Here is a 14,054-nt window from a genome sequence, read left to right as displayed (position 1 = left end):
CAAATGAATAATATGGCTCGATTATTTATCCTATACAGGATACACTTCATTGACGAGTAAGAATTATGTCGTAACTTTGATGAAAAATGTGTGAAAATAAAATAATTAGAGTGTTTGTCTGAGGATAATGAGATGAGAGAAAATATTATTGAGATAAATCTTGTATGGCAACTTACTTTCAGGCCCGCGAGAGTCAAGTGTTGGAGGGTCAGTGTGGGATGACGGACGGAAGAGGGAGGTAGTGTTAGCCAGGCGCTCGCTCGCCATCGTCTGTGGTCAGTCTTCGCGGTCAGTGCCAGGCATGATGGAGAGTTATTTCATTAACCATGGCCCTCGCAGAAGATGCAGGATCGTCTATGACTTGGACCTCGATGTTCATTGATGTCTAATGCACGGACCACAGAGGGTTAGAAGCCCATTTGTTCGCTGACTGCAAAAAAAATATAGGAGGAAAGGAATTCTTACTCTCGTGTACCCAGGAGTACCGTGGCGGGAAAAAAAAAAAGTCGGTGTGGTGCAACTTTTATTCAGTAGAAAAAAAAATAAGGTAAGAAATTTCATTAAAACTTCAATTTTCAAATAGAATTCTCTGAATTATAATAATTGATGATAATTATTAACGTTTTGAATAACAACGGAAGCGGTTATACAATTTTTTTCCCTCAGGAAGGTCACTACTGCCATTTGACGTTATGCCTTTTTTTTCTAGTCTTTTCTATTGGCTTTTGGTCCTCATAGCCCCATTGTGAGTAGAGTACGAGGAAGGACGTGTGTTATATATATATGACTACTTAAATACTCATGAATGTCGCGTCTTACCCATAGGTGGGTGGTTTCAGGGCCTGAGTAACAAGAGACTCACATCTTACTCACGTCTGTCATGGGGGCGAGGCTTGGGTCTTCGCAGTGAATGAGGCCATGGCACGAGGACCCACTTCTGAGTGAATGACACTTTGACATGGATCTAATGGCTCCATGACATGGTCCTGTGAACTGATTGACACAGGAGAGCCTGTTCAGTGAATGACAGAAAATGACAGACGGACTTAAAGTGAATGACTGTGACACAGGAGCCCGTTACGTGACATACAAAACAGGCATTTTGCATGAATGACACCGTGGCATACGGCCTTGTTAAGTGAATGACACAGTACCACAACACCTGTTGAAAGATTAATATCATGACACTGAAATGTCATGTGAATGTCACGAACCTGTCATTTTGAATAAGACATTAGGAAGGATGGACCAGTTGAATGACAAATATCACGTCCCGAATGTTACAGTATTGACAGATATGTTACAATATGACAGAAATATGTTACTATGCGTAGTCTGTCACAATATGACAGAGATCTTTCACAACATGGCTGAGAGATCTGTTACAATATCACTGAGGGATCCGTTACCATATGACAGACCCGTTACCAGAGCTGTTACAATATGACCGACTCGTTACCAGAGCTGTTACAATATGACCGACCCGTTACCAGAGCTGTTACAATATGACCGGCCGTTACCAGAGCTGTTACAATATGACCGACCCGTTACCAGAGCTGTTACAATATGACACTACCCGTTACCAGAGCTGTTACAATATGACAGACAGATCTCTTACGATATGACTAACATCTGTTTACAATATGGCGGACATATGACAGTATACATGCCAGGTCAGTTACAATATGACTTTTAATCTACAATTTACATACAATCCTTACATACGACTGTATTGCCTCACACTGAATATGTATGAATAGATGATTAAGTTAGATGTAAAAGAACAGTTAAATGGGACTTAGACGCGTAAAGATATCATTAAATAAAGATAACGAAAAGATGGAGGATAGCGCTTGCCCCTTCCACAGACATTTATTTTTTTTAAGACAATTCTTTGCTGACTGAGGTCTAATTGGGCCATGGGATGACACATGGTTGATAAATAGGGAGGAGACTGACCCCATTACGTAGGGGTAGCCTAGCGTTACCAGCTTAGCGTTACCAGCTTACCGTTACCTGCTTAGCGTTACTAGCTTAGCGTTACCAGCTTAGCGTAACCAGCTTAGCGTTACTAGCTTAGCGTTACCAGCTTTGCGTTACCAGCTTACCGTTACCTGCTTAGCGTTACCAGCTTAGCGTAACCAGCTTAGCGATACTAGCTTAGCGTTACCAGCTTAGCGTTACCAGCTTAGCGTTACCACAGGCTGGGTTTGGCGGGCCTTTGGCCGGGGCATAGGGTATGCTGTGGTAAGCTTGACGACACAGAAAAAGCTTGAGAGGATATTAGAGACAGAACGTGCCTTACGATGCAAGGAAAAGTTTTTTTTTGTCTAAATATTGTAACTGACTCAGACATGGGCATTACCATGGCTATATTGAATGAGGAACAGAATATAGAATTTGTCAAATAATGAAACGATTAACTAAAGTTCGTACTAATTCCCAGGTCCGAGACGCGATTCAGCTCCGAAATTAAGATGAAGAAGGTTGGGTTCAGTGCGAGAAAAAGGAGTATTGGAGAGACGAAGAGGAGGGAAAGTATGCTTATATATAATGGAATCGTGGTTCTAAGAGTGATTAGTTTTGTATATATATATATATATATATATATATATATATATATATTATAGTATATAATGGTTATAGAAATATAAAAGAGGATAGGCTATGGGATATATCCCTAAGGGACATCCACGTATCTGATAGGATAAGAGAGAGAAGTCACGGCTAACCATGATTGGACGATGTTAATTACTGATTCCAAGATTTTTTCGTCACCCACATGAACCAAAAAAATAAAAGAAAACGAAAAACGTTAATTTTTTTTCCTTACGAGGAAAAACTGGATTTTCAGTCCAATTTAGAATTCTATAAAATTTAAGTTATCAGATTTTTTTCCTCACCATTAAACGAATCACGTTACATGTCAAAATGGGCAGTTTTCTATTTACCGTTGATCTGATATCAAATATATATTATATATATATACATACATTAAAAACACATCTGAGCAATACGTACGTATATGTAAATTATGCAACTTTTTAATGAAAACGTAAAATACCTGGACGATTCATTTATTTTTTTTTCAGAATTCATAAAGTACGTCATATTGCATATCGAAATGAAAATTTTGCAATGTCCAGCACTACTCAAAGTGCACATTCCATCATATTAATCCATGGGGAAGTGATTAATCCATTGAGTAATTAATGATGAGTAGGATTTATAATTTTGTACGTTCTGTGTAGTTTGTTTTTCAAACATTTAGTAGACATTTACGTATAAAGGCGTGGGTTGGTAATGGTTTTAGTGTGTTTAGTGAGTGGTGAAGGCTCAGTCCTCTGTTCTTGATGCTGCCTCGCTAACGCGGGAAATGGCGAATATGTATGGAATAAGAATATGTATATATAAGTACACAGGGATATGAATCTTTGATACACATTTATATATAAGTACACAGGTATATGAATTTTTGATACATTTATATATAAGTGCACAGGCATATGAATCTTTTTATACACATTTATATATAAGTACACAGGTATATAAATCTTGATACACATTCGTTACACATTTAGCAGAGTTGTTCATAATTGCAAATTGCACAATGTATGATATGTTTGAGGTATATTGTGAGCATATGCTTGGGGAATGGGGTATCATATATTGAATATTGTATTTATAGCGGATATATATATATATATATATATATATATATATATATAATATATATATATATATATATATATATATATTTAATAATATATATATATATATATAAGGCAGAATGGAACATGTTTCGTTCAGAACAAGTTCATGAAACTGTTTGTGTGTGATAATGATAAATGTTTCTTCAGTGTCACAAATGTTTTATTTGTTCATCTAAGTTGATATTCACATTTCAAGAGCTATTATACCTGTGATGTTCATGATGTGGCTGTGGGGGAAGGCAGGTGTGTGTGTGTGTGTGTGTGTGAACATGTGACACAGTTTTCCCTCTCTCTCTCTCTCTCTCTCTCTCTCTCTCTCTCTCTCTCTCTCTCTCTCTCTCATTAGATGATTCGCTGTTAGTATATTGATGATGAGCGCCACTGTATGTCCTGTTTATCATTACTGCCATTAACTACTCCCCCCCCCCCTCCACCCACCCCTGGCTGTCGTAATTGGCTAAACCCCCCCCCCCCCCCCCCCCCCCCCCCCCCCCCGTACCAACACAGTTTCCAGCACTGCCCTTCACCTGGGTACGTGTCTGCCGTTAGCATGACGCTGGCTTGTTCACTCGAGTGGTGGTGGTTTCGCATACGAGGGCAGTTGTTAAGCTCGTCCTATGTTTCAAGAAATGTCACTTTCACTCACGTTTCTTCTGTTGTGTGAGGGTGTGAGGGACGGCGCGCGTTCTGTAAGGAGGTGGGAAAGTCTGCCCTTCCTTTCCTTGTGTCAGTTGCATAGCCTCGCGTGAAGTGGAGAGCTGCATGGCCTCGCGTGAAGTGGAGGAGCTGCATGGCCTCGCGTGAAGTGGAGGAGCTGATGCTGCGGAAGGAGGGTGATGGCCTCGCGTGAAGGGAGGAGCTGCATGGCCTCGCGTGAAGTGGAGGAGCTGCATGGCCTCCCGTGAAGGGGAGGAGCTGCATGGCCTCGCGTGAAGTAGAGGAGTTGCATGGCCTCACGTGAAGTGGAGGAGCTGCATGGCCTCGCGTGAAGTAGAGGAGTTGCATGGCCTCAGCGTGAAGTGGAGGAGCTGCATGGCCTCGCGTGAAGTGGAGGAGCTGCATGGCCTCGCGTGAAGGGGAGGAGCTGCATGGCCTCCCGTGAAGGGGAGGAGCTGCATGGCCTCGCGTGAAGAGGAGGAGCGACCTGACCTGTGTCATGTCCTCTTTTACCTAACCACTCCAGGAGAGGTTGTGATGGGTAATACGCTTCCGTATGTCGCCCCGCTTGGTAGGTGGCCTTTGACCACTCCACGAGCCATTCCTCGTTAGTGACCTGTTATTAGGAACGAGCCATTCCTCGTTAGTGACCTGTTACACACGAGGATCGCGAGTGTTAAGACGAGCCATGTCCCGTTTAGTAGTACCTTGTCTATCTATGCACACAGAAGCCAATTCCTCAGTTAGTGAAAGAACTTATCATCAATAGTGTAGAAGTCCCATCCCTAGTTAATAGTATAGGGAACTGTTATTTGTCACATATAATCCTTCTTTAGTGACACTGTTATTAGGAACGGAGACCATTCCTCTTACTGTATGAGACCTGTTCAACTAGGAAACGGAGCCATTCCTTCCGTATAGGACCTGTTATCTAGCAACAGTGATAGGGAGTATCTCGAATTGTGGTTTACGACCAGATGAGGTTCTGTTGTGTGGGTTTATTATGTGCACCAACCATCTCTTCAAGTAAGTTGATCCAAGTTTGTGGAAGTCCCTTATCTCTATAGTTCACACTAGTGATAAGGGAAGTCCCTTATCTCTATAGTTCACACCAGTGATAAGGGAAGTCCCTTATCTCTATAGTTCACACTAGTGATAAGGGAAGTCCCTTATCTCTATAGTTCACACTAGTGATAAGGGAAGTCTGTTATCTCTATAGTTCACACTAGTGATAAGGGAAGTCCCTTATCTCTATAGTTCACACTAGTGATAAGGGAAGTCTGTTATCTCTATAGTTCACACTAGTGATAAGGGAAGTCGTTATCTCTATAGTTCACACCAGTGATAAGGGAAGTCTGTTATCTCTATAGTTCAGCCTTTACAGTGTTGAAGGCCATTGTCTTTGCACAAAAGGGTTTCCTTCTTGCTTCCAAGTGAGGCCTGCATTACCCAGCTGCGTTCTGCAGCATCTGTTGGCTTTCTCCCATCAACTCCTGAAGGTCTGTTGTGGCGATCTATGAGTCTACTGAAGACTTTCAGGGTTCGAATCTCTCGCGCTCTCGTGCGATGTAGCGCTCGATGGCCGACCGCTAACCTGAGCCTGTGGCGCTGATCGCTAACTTCAAAACTTAGCGCTATTCTGAGCATGTACCGCTGATGTGAGCGTGTTATGCTCACTAGAGCGGTTGAACTACGTTACTGTTGAACTTTGTGTGACCTTATCATGCGATGCTTCAGCAGAAGGGCAGGTACGCTGTAGAAAATGTAATGCCTTCACTCTTTTTTTTTTTCTCCCCGAACTTGTTCACAACATATGCAAAGCGGCGATGACCAATGGTATTCTGTGAAATTCCCACGTATACTTTACGTACTTATTTCGTAATGAACTGTTCAGTTCCAGAAAAAAAAAACATGGCAAAGATACGAATTACGTAAACGTATATATATTTTTTTTTTCACTCATTTTCGTTCACAAAGAATTACATTTGAGCAGCTGGGAAAAAAAATGCCACTAGATTTTATTTCTTTGTTCTTATTCATTTTATTTATTTATTTATTTTTTTTGGGGGGGGGTGTTTGTTTCCTACGTGAATATAGACTTTTAGAAATGATTATCAAACACGGAGAAGAGAATGTGTACTTAGATCCCGTTTGTGACCCAATCTTATAGGTTATTGTGCAGTGGGGAAAGGGAGAGAGAGAGAGAGAGAGAGAGAGAGAGAGAGAGAGAGAGAGAGAGAGAGAGAGAGAGAGAAATCAGCCTAGTGTTGCCAGCTCGTGGAGAACTCGTCGCAATATATCGTATGTTGTCACACTGTACAGCGATCTTTTGTTTACCCTTTGTGATGCATGGCACGCGCGTGCTCGTGGTGAGCGAGTGTCATGTGGGCGAGTACATAGTGTGCGAATAGTCATTTCCTTATTAGGGACGATCATAGCCTAGCGGTAGCGCTCCCGCCTGTTGCACAGGGGTCCCGGGTTCGATCCTGGCTGTTGGAGGTCTGTATGTTCTATGATGGTGCGCGTTCCTATGCACTTTTTCGTGTATATATATATGTTTTTGAGGTTTGAAATAACCCACCCCTTGGGGAACTACGGAACACACGGGGTTATTTCCAGCTTTTGGTGGGGGGTTGGTTTGAAATAGGCGAAGCTTTTCACGGAATGCGCAAGTTACCCCGTGGACACAAAAGACAGAGACTGTAACTTGACGGGGGAGTGAGGGAACAGTGGTGGGTGAGGGACTTGAGCAGAGGGTGTGAGAAAGTTTTGAGTCAAGAGGAGGATTGTTTTTTTTTGAAAATAGACTTTGTGAGTCAGCAGGAATGAGAGGAACGGACTGGTATATGAAGAGAGAAAAGAGACTCTCTTATCTAAGGCTTACGCCAGACCAAGGGCAGCGCTTGTGAGAGGAAGATAAGCGCTTGTGAGAGGAAGATAAGCGCTTCTGAGAGGAAGATAAGCGCTTTTGAGAGGAAGATAAGCGCTTGTGAGAGGAAGATAAGCGCTTGTGAGAGGAAGATAAGCGCTTCTGAGAGGAAGATAAGCGCTTCTGAGAGGAAGATAAGCGCTTCTGAGAGGAAGATAAGCGCTTCTGAGAGGAAGATAAGCGCTTCTGAGAGGAAGATAAGCGCTTTGAGAGGAAGATAAGCGCTTTTGAGAGGAAGATAAGCGCTTCTGAGAGGAAGATAAGCGCTTTTGAGAGGAAGATAAGCGCTTCTGAGAGGAAGATAAGCCCTTCTGAGAGGAAGATAATTTACTGTTTTATTTTGATAAGACGAAGCTGATAAGCGAGCATAGGCGCTTCCTCAAGACCTTTTTATCGACTCACGGGAGAGATAACACAAGGAGGACCTTCGCTGGGGGAGATTAAGGGATAAACACAAGGGCAGGGGATAGATAGTGAGGTAGGAGAGAGTGTTGGTATGGGAGGAATGGCAGCCCTCGGCCCGATCCTCGCTCCCTCTCCTTTTAGTCGCCTTCTACGACCCTCAGTGTGTGTGTGTGTGTCATCAAGTAGCCCCTTTATCAAACCTTTGGAAACTCCCAGCGGTAACAGCCTCGTTGGCTAGTTTGATGATATACCCCAGCCGTAGCACTTGAGCCACGGCCGCCGTGTGTGTGTGATGGAGCGTACGTACGTACGTACCAATTGAAATTCCTGAAAGACAGACGAAATGATAAGAAAACTGTCCAAAATCTACAGACCAATTAAAATCACTCTGATCAAAGCCATTGTCAGCTAACGCAAGAGACAGCAACAAAGCAAATATTATATTATATATATATATATATATATATATATATATATTATATATATATATATGTGAAAAAGTGGATGTAAAAGGCAGAGAAATAAAACATAGGCGAAATATGACGAACAAACAAAAGTTAGAGATTGGAAAATATAACAATAAACTTCATATGTTTACACACACACACACACACACACACACACACACACAACAACACACACACTACACACACACACTACACACACACACACACACATACACACACGCATATATATATATATATATATATATATATATATATATATATATTAGTTGGTGTGTGGTGTGTGTGTGATGTGTGTGATGTGTGTGTGTGTGTGTGTGTGTGTGGTGATTGGCCTGACAAGCAGTAATCTGCAAGGATTAATAATGATAGGAAAATATTCTGTTGTGTGGATCAGAATTGTTCAGTTGTTGTAAAATATTACAAAACAGTAAAGCCCACACACACACACACACACACACACTAAATGATTGGCTCATGTGTAGAATGCTTCCACTCATACACCTACCCGTTATCATACGTCATGCATGATGGATCTGTTATCATGCCTTCATGCTGTGCCTGTTAAATATTCAGAACTACATGCCCATGCATGATCTGTTATCATCCTCACTAACCTTACACCTCAGCATGATGTCTGTTATCATACTTCATGCATGATGTTCTGTTATCATACCTTCTGCATGATGTTCTGTTATCATGCCTTCATGTGCTTTTGATGATTCTGTTATCATACCTTCATGCATGATGTTCTGTTATCATCTTGGCATGATGTCTGTTATCATGCCTTCGTGCATGATGATCTGTTATCATACCTTCATGCATGATGACCTGTTATCATGCCTTCATGCATGATGATCTGTTATCATGCCTTCATGCATGATGATCTGTTATCATACCTTCATGCATGATGATCTGTTATCATGCCTTCATGCATGATGTTCTGTTATCATACCTTCATGCATCATGATCTGTTATCATACCTTCATGCATGATGTTCTGTTATCATGCCTTCATGCATGATGACTGTTATCATACCTTCATGCATGATGTTCTGTTATCATGCCTTCATGCATGATGTTCTGTTATCATACCTTCATGCATCATGATCTGTTATCATACCTTCATGCATGATGTTCTGTTATCATGCCTTCATGCATGATGTTCTGTTATCATACCTTCATGCATCATGATCTGTTATCATGCCTTCATGCATGATGTTCTGTTATCATACCTTCATGCATCATGATCTGTTATCATGCCTTCATGCATGATAATCTGTTATCATACAGTCATGCATAATGATCTGTTATCATGCCTTCATGCATGTTCTGTTTGGTGCTTTTCTCTTTGTTCTTGTACCATCATACCCGCCTGAGATATAAGATATAGGTACGGCTAAGCGAAGTTTCATAAGGAGGCTAATTCTCTCCATATTGGTCAACATCATTATTTTGCTTCCCAGAAAAGACTTGATGTTCAGAAAAATATATTATTATTGGACTCGAGACTTGATTGTTTATCTGCGGGCTGGGAGCGCTTCTCATGAGGGGAGCGTAATTGATGTGCTGGAGAGGGTCCGTAGGAAGACCCACATGGATCTGCTGGAGAGGGTCCGTAGGAAGACCCACATGGATCTGCTGGAGGAGGTCCGTAGGAAGACCCACATGGATCTGCTGGAGGAGGTCCGTAGGAAGACCCACATGGATCTGCTGGAGGAGGACTAGAGGAAGACCCACATGGATCTGCTGAAGGAGGTCTAGAGGAAGACCCACATGGATCTGCTGGAGGAGGACTAGAGGAAGACCCACATGGATCTGCTGGAGGAGGACTAGAGGAAGACCCACATGGATCTGCTGGAGGAGGTCTAGAGGAAGACCCACATGGATCTGCTGGAGGAGGGTCCGGAGGAAGACCCACATGGATCTGCTGGAGGAGGGTCCGGAGGAAGACCCACATGGATCTGCTGGAGGAGGTCTAGAGGAAGACCCACATGGATCTGCTGGAGGAGGTCTAGAGGAAGACCCACAAAGGACTGCACTAGTAACTAAGGACACTTGGGTAAAGGAAAAGCCAAGCAGACAGAGAGTTACCCACTTTGAACAATGATATAGGGAAAATGGGAGACTGGAAAATATATAAAGAAAATGGGAGATGTAGTAACAATGTACAAGAGGTAGATGTAGAGCAGTTCTCTACAATTGGAAAGGCCAGGAGGATGGGAAGGCATTATGGAGACACTAAGAATCAAATTTACACTATGTGAAAATCTATTCCTATAGCAACACAGGTGTGGAGACATGGTACGTACACACACTCTCTCTCCCACACACCACACACACACACACACACACACACATACACGTGTGTATGTAATGGTACTCTGTGTCCGTATTAACTCGTGTGTCCTTTTAGAAGACAAAAAAAACAACCCACACATTCATATTGATAAACCACATATCTTGATTACAGAGAATCACAAGAGAGAGGTTGATGTAGCGTACCATAATTCCAGGCTGCTTGAAGAATGACTTTCCAGTGTGACCTCCCACTGACGCATACCACAACAGGTCCACGAGACCTCTGGAAATGATTAGGTTCCAGGCTTGGAATTAGGTTCTGGAATTAGGACGGCGTGGAGTCTGGAAAACACTAGGATATTATCTCTTAAGTATACCTTGGCCTTATCTGTGTTTAGTTTATTCCTCCTTGACTCGCTATATTCGTCCAGAACCGGAGACTTAGTCGCCCTGGAATATGGTTATGTCATTGCCAGGGCAAATGGATATGACCGAAAGGATAAATCTGAAACAATTTGTTCTTATGTGAAATATTCGACCTGGCTAAATCTCGTCCCTCCCCTCACTCTCTTATGTCCACTGCCTGGAAGCCGTTCTTGAAGCTGGAAATGTGCCTCCTTCATTTGTTTACATGTCTGTTTCTCGTCCAGAAGTTTATCTCCTGTGTGTGTGTGTGTGTGTGTGTGTGTGTGTGTGTGTGTGTGTGTGTGTGTGTGTGTGTGTGTGTTTCCGCTCCTGTTTAAATGCCTTTCTTCTCTTGATTGTTCTTTCATGTCCTCTGGAATTTTTTATTGTCTGGAAATGGTAGATATCCTCCTGTCTCGAATTCTTCCCGGTTTGAAAGTCTTTCTTCTTTGCGGCAGTCTCTCTCTCTCTCTCTCTCTCTCTCTCTCTCTCTCTCTCTCTCTCTCTCTCTCTCTCTCTCTCTCTCTCTCTCCATGTCTCCCTCCCTCTGGAAGCCCTTTTTCTGAGTCCTAGAAAATTTTTCCTTTAGTAGAATCCTTCTTCCGGTGATAGACATTTCCATGCTTAAAAGACTTCCTTTAGTCTGGAACTGTTTCAACTGTGTGTGTGTGTGGTATGTTTCCTCTGTCTTGAAGTCAGGCAAAGAGTTGGTGATGGTGGGGGACACTTTCCAGTCCTCTCCCTGGAAAGAATAAGTGAGGGGGGACACTTTCCAGTCCTCTCCCTGGAAAGAATAAGTGAGGGGGGGACCCTTTTCAGTCCTCTCCCTGGAAAGAATAAGTGAGGGGGGCCACTTTCCAGTCCTCTCCATGAAAAGAATAAGCGAAGGGTTGGTTTCCAGTCTTTTCTCTTGACAGAGTAAGTGAGAGGACCATTTTCCAGACCTCCATGAAAGATAAGGAAGGGAGGTTCCAGACTTCCTTGACAGAGTAAGTGAGAGGACCTTTTTCCAGACCTCCTGGAAAGAGTAAGAAATGGGAAAGCTTCCTAGACCCACTGTGGACGGAGGGAAGGGGAAGCCTTCCAGGCTCTGCCTTCCTGGACGTTGAGGGAAGGGGAAGCCTTCTAGGAGAGTAGCCTGATCCTCACAGGGGAAGAAAGAAGGTAAAGTCTGGGTTTACGTCAATATGGCAAGCTTCTTTTACCCCCCGACCCCTCCCACCGCCGGGGGTTCTTCATCTGTGGCAGTGACTCTCTCATTTATCTTTCACGCCTCAATCTTCTCCCGCCCAGAGCGCCTCTCTCTCTCTCTCTCGCTCTCTATGCGTTTAAGGCCAGACCACCTCGCCTTGAGGTCTGTGTGTGTGGTCTGCGTTGTCTGTGTAACTCTCTCTCTCTCTCTCTCTCTCTCTCTCTCTCTCTCTCTCTCTCTCTCTCTCTCTCTCTCTCTCTATGCGTTTAAGGCCAGACCACCTCGCCTTGGGTCTGTGTGTGGTCTGCGTTGTCTGTGTAACTCTCCCTGCTCTCTCTCTCTCTCTCTCTCTCTCTCTCTCTCTCTCTCTCTCTCTCTCTCTCTCTCTCTCTCTCTCTCTCTCTCTTCCCCCATCCCGTCCATTAATTAAGAGGCAGTAAAACAGATACAGTGGTGGTGTTGGAAGAGTTCTGACGTGCGGACTGCCTTGGCAAATGTAATATATGCAAATCAGTTGGTTTACTGAGGGGATGAGTGGGAGGGGGGGGGAGATAGGAGGAGGGGGGGAGGGAGCGCCGTGCCCTGTACGAGATGGAGGAGGGGGGGGAGTGGGTGGTGGGGATGGAGAGGGGAGGTTTGTGGGGGGGGGAAGTGGAATAAATTACGTAAGATTAAGTGAAGGAGTAAGTTGAATTCGGGCCATGTTGACGTGGTTGGCCTTGCTGTGGTTTTGGTGATTGTTGTGGTTAGTGTGGTCGATTGTGGTAGGTCGATGGTTGCTGATGTGGACAACCTGGTCGATTGTGGTAGGCCGATGGTTGTTGGTGTGGACAACCTGGTCGATTGTGGTAGGCCGATGGTTGTTGGTGTGGATAACCTGGTCGATTGTGGTAGGCCGATGGTTGTTGGTGTGGACAACCTGGTCGATTGTGGTAGGCCGATGGTTGTTGGTGTGGACAACCTGGTCGATTGTGGTAGGCCGATGGTTGTTGGTGTGGATAACCTGGTCGATTGTGGTAGGCCGATGGTTGTTGGTGTGGACAACCTGGTCGATTGTGGTAGGCCGATGGTTGTTGATGTGGATAACCTGGTCGATTGTGGTAGGCCGATGGTTGTTGATGTGGATAACCTGGTCGATTGTGGTAGGTCGATGGTTGTTGATGTGGATAACCTGGTCGATTGTGGTAGGTCGATGGTTGTTGATGTGGATAACCTGGTCGATTGTGGTAGGTCGATGGTTGTTGGTGTGGATAACCTGGTCGATTGTGGTAGTCGATGGTTGTTGATGTGGACAACCTGGTCGATTGTGGTAGGTCGATGGTTGTTGATGTGGATAACCTGGTCGATTGTGTAGGCGATGGTTTTTGGGTTTGTGGATAACCTGGTCGATTGTGGTGGTCGATGGTGTTGATGTGGAAACCTGTCCATTGTGGTAGGTCATGGTTGTGGTGGGATAACCTGGTCCATTGTGGTAGGCCGATGGTTGTTGGTGTGGATAACCTGGTCGATTGTGGTAGGCCGATGGTTGTTGGTGTGGATAACCTGGTCCATTGTGTAGGTCGATGTGTTTGTGTGGATAACCTGGTCCATTGTGGTAGGCCGATGGTTGTTGGTGTGGATAACCTGGTCGATTGTGGTAGGCCGATGGTTGTTGGTGTGGATAACCTGGTCGATTGTGGTAGGTCGATGGTTGTTGGTGTGGATAACCTGGTCGATTGTGGTAGGTCGATGGTTGTTGATGTGGATAACCTGGTCGATTGTGGTAGGTCGATGGTTGTTGATGTGGATAACCTGGTCGATTGTGGTAGGTCGATGGTTGTTGGTGTGGATAACCTGGTCGATTGTGGTAGGTCGATGGTTGTTGATGTGGACAACCTGGTCGATTGTGGTAGGTCGATGGTTGTTGATGTGGATAACCTGGTCGATTGTGGTAGGCCGATGGTTGTTGGTGTGGATAACCTGGTCGATTGTGGTAGGTCGATGGTTGTT

The 14,054-nt window shown here is 44.0% G+C and overlaps 1 protein-coding gene across 1 annotated transcript in view; it reads left to right on the top strand.

Annotated features, from left to right (window-relative positions):
• The first annotated feature begins 226 nt into the window (after positions 1 to 226).
• LOC139754487 (uncharacterized) overlaps positions 227 to 14,054 on the top strand; it is a 59,223-nt gene continuing 45,395 nt past the window's right edge. The window contains exon 1 of the mRNA XM_071671753.1: positions 227 to 547. The gene's annotated coding sequence lies outside the window, so the exon portion shown is untranslated. The remainder of the gene's footprint in view (positions 548 to 14,054) is intronic.

This window comes from Panulirus ornatus, chromosome 17 (assembly GCF_036320965.1).
Source record: "Panulirus ornatus isolate Po-2019 chromosome 17, ASM3632096v1, whole genome shotgun sequence".
NCBI classification, from domain to species: domain Eukaryota; kingdom Metazoa; phylum Arthropoda; class Malacostraca; order Decapoda; family Palinuridae; genus Panulirus; species Panulirus ornatus.
Note: the sequence above shows the minus strand (reverse complement) of the source record. Positions and strands in the feature narration are given on the sequence as shown.